We start from the raw sequence: 3,839 nt of genomic DNA, 5'->3' as shown, positions 1-3,839 counted from the left end.
AGCTTGTATTCAGATTGTGTTGTTTTAGTATCATCCGGATTATATTGTTTTCCTAGGGCTTGTATTAAGATTGTGTTGTTTTAGTATCATCCGGATTATGTTGTTTTCCTAGAGCTTGTATTAAGATTGTGTTGTTTTAGTATCATCCGGATTATGTTGTTTTCCTAGAGCTTGTATTAAGATTGTGTTGTTTCAGTATCATCGGGATTATGTTGTTTTCCTAGGGCTTGTATTCAGATTGTGTTGTTTTACTATCATCCGGATTATGTTGTTTTCCTAGGGCTTGTATTCAGATAATGTTGTTTTACTATCCAGATCATGTTGCTTTCCTAGGCCTTGCATTCAGATTATGTTATTTTCCTAGGTCTTGTAGTTTTGCTTTCTTGAAGTCCAGGGGATGAGATTTCAACCAATAATAATCGCAAAACCGCTTGTGGAACAGCGAACATCACTGCACCTTGCCCATTCGACAATAGAAAACATACGTAGAAGATAGATAGGGATATTTGAATGTTAGGAGGGACAAGTAATACGGATTGGAGAGAGTACTAATTAAAACACCGAAATGGTAAGTGCCACATGTGTGGCATGAAGCACTCCGGTCCTGGCGTTTTTTATAACTAAAGTTGTCATCCGAAAAGAAAGAACAAACAAAAAAAATAAACTGAAACTTGCCATCTAAAAAGAAAGTTGTAATGCTTGACAACAAAAATTGCTATTCTCGCAAAACTAAACATGACATAAAAAATGTTTGAAGTTACCATGTGTTCGTGTCACATCGTGTGGCACTTATCCGGGTCATAATGATGCCATAATTAATTTGCACCATTCACAGGCTCACAAACAAGACATCCATCGATTACTAGCCCAGATAATAACAATCAGGGAGAAAAACGAGCACTGACAAGTAACAGCGCACGCGTCACAAAATAAAACGACAAGTAAGAGCGCAGAATTGTCTAAAAGGAATAACAAACAATTTCTGGTGACATTCCGTCAAAAATAATTGGTTTGTGGCTCATCGGGTTCGCAGTTAACCCTACCGAACTCGAGGGTGGCCGTCGGCGCGAGCTGCAGGCTGATTGGGCAGCGGAGGCTTAGCTTGCGCGTGTTGCCAATGCCAAGCGTGATCTCGCCGGAGAGGCGCACGCCCACATCGAACACGCCCGTGGCGTTCTGCTTCTTGAATTCCTCGACCGCCGCGGCGCCGAGCAGATCTGACGGGACCTCCCCGCCGGGGTGCAGCAGGTGGACCTCGGTCCTACGCGGGGGGTGCCTGTGCCCCTCGTAGGCGACGCTGGCGTTGCACAGACGCCTGTTGAAGAAGATGAAGGCGGCCGCCAGGGGCTCCGTGTACTTGAAGCTCATGGCCATGTTCGGGTTCCGGACCTTGAGGGCGATGGAGATGTTGAAGCAGAAGATGGACTTGCCGTTCTTCGTGGTGGCCAAGGCGAATTGGTTGAGACGGGCGTCCTCCACGTCGGCCTTGACCTCGGGGACGACGGCGAAGCGCAGGACGATGAGCACCACGGCGGCGAGGACCGCGGCTATGGTGAAGCCGATTGCCAGCCGCCGGGACAGCTTTGCGCACCTCCGTTGAGTTTCATGGGAGAAGTAATCACGGCGACGCCGGCCCATCTCTGCCCTACGTGTGACTGTGAGATCGGGTGGGAATGGAGAAAAGCCTCTCCGTGCGGTGTTTGGCAGTGCCGCGCGGAGACCGGAGACCAAAAGTCTTTGGTCTTTCAACAAAGGTACACAACCGCAATAATCACTCTCTGGCTCTCTGCTACTACTTTCCTAATGGCGTCTCTAGGAACGCGCATCCCGCGAGCCCGTAAAATGCATTTGCAGTTCACGGAAAAACGGTTTTGCGGGCCGGCGTGGATGACCGCAGAGGCAAACCTCGCAAAACAGACCCGTATAAAAAGATATTCGCGGAATATACTCTTCTACGTGTTGACTTTGCGGGATTCGGTCTGGCGCCGCTCCCGCCGGTTCGCAGTTTCTAAATTTGCACCTCAATTTGATACAACATAATGTATTCCTTTACTTTTTCAACAACATTCGATACATAGGACATCATCAATTTTTTTGCTACAAGAACAAAGACCAAAAAGAAATAAGAACCACAATTATGCATTTTAGAAGATTTCCAACTTCCATAACTGTCAGGACCCCGACTCGATGTCACATCGATCTAGCTGGTAACACCTCATATCACTTTGCGGCCTCACGCACGGTATCCCCACGGGTATCGTCTTACCTTTTCCCGGGACCGTTTGCGCCTTTTGGCTCGCGTATATGAAAGTGTCGCTAGCATCCATATGATAAAGAGCCCGGGCTGACATGACTAGTCGTAAACCCAAAGTGGCACAGACTTACAGGGACAGGCATCCATGACCCAGCTTCGAACGTGTCGGTCATCAGCAAGTGGGTCCGGGCTGTAGCACTGGGCTAGCAGGACTCCGGTAAACCGGGCTGTAGCGGGCTAACAGGACTCCGGTACTCAAAGCGTGACATTTCCCCGAAGGGACCGACACAGGAACGAAGAAGGACACATGCCGGCCAGCCTAAGTGTTCCAGAGCAGTAGCAAGCTACCATGGCTCAGCGGTAACACTAGGAGACATTTCCCGGTAAGAGAGGCTACTAAAGATAAACAACTAGATAGCCAGATCCCACACATACCAAGCATTTCAATCATACACACAATATGCTCGATATGTGCAAATACAACGAAGCATCACAACATGACTCTATGACACAAGTACTTTATTTAAGGCTCAGTGAGCCATACATAACATACACACAAAGGTACGGGTCTCACGACCCAACATACAAGTCATACAATCATACAAGCCAGCAGCGGAAGTAACTTGTCTGAGTACAGACAACTAGTAAAATAAAAGAGGCTTGGAAAGCCTCTGGCTATACTATGTGGTCCTTCACAAGCTCAGGGTCACCACCTGGGTCTTTAGCCTACTCGTTGATGTCAACGTCTACATAGAACCCATCAGAAGGGGTTGCAGCGTCTTCTGTAAAAATGTAGATTATAGCAACATGAGTACAAAGGTACTCAGCAAGACTTACATCAGATCCTACATACATGCATAGTATCAAGAAGGGTTGGTGGAGTTATTGCAGCAAGCCAACTTTGACTCTTGGCTAGTCTATCCTACGATACTTCAACTTGAAATAGTTTTGCGCACACGAGTCCACTATTCACCACTTCAATACACTACCGAGGATCCACCTCCGTCCTCCTACGGAGGAGCCATCCTCGGCACTCACACTTATCTTGAGGCTTTTAGTAGTTTCCATTTACTTGTCTATGAACTGTATAGGCAACCAAGTAGTCCTTTACCGCGGACGCGGCTATTCGAATAGATCATGTTAACCCTGCAGGGGGTACTTCTTCATACACGCTCTCACCACTTACCGTCGTTTACACGACATGTACTCGGCAACCTTCAAGCGAAAGCCCAACGTGGGTGTCGGCCACGACCTACCTAATCACCTAAGCCTCCAGTCCAGGTTTATCGCCTATTCAGGTTCCATCCGCAGGGAGTCCGGCCGAGGTTTCCCATACGGCCCCGAACGATGTGAACAGGGTTCCCGAGATACCTAACGGGTATTCGGTACACCCGGCCACGTACCTACCGCATCACAGCCCACCCCTACGGTCAGCGCTGTCCACGGCCTCCAGTAGGCTACAAACACCAGAAACTACTTGCAACTCCTGGACGGAGAACTAGGGTGAATAAGAAGTCGAGAGGGTCCATTGGTTTCGGGCCCAATGCATGGTAGTAGCTGATTCTTAAATCACACATACAGATCT

This window comes from Triticum dicoccoides, chromosome 1B (assembly GCF_002162155.2).
Source record: "Triticum dicoccoides isolate Atlit2015 ecotype Zavitan chromosome 1B, WEW_v2.0, whole genome shotgun sequence".
In the NCBI taxonomy this organism is placed as follows: Eukaryota; Viridiplantae; Streptophyta; class Magnoliopsida; order Poales; family Poaceae; genus Triticum; species Triticum dicoccoides.
The sequence above is the reverse complement of the archived record's forward strand: the minus strand, read 5'-3'. Positions refer to the sequence as shown.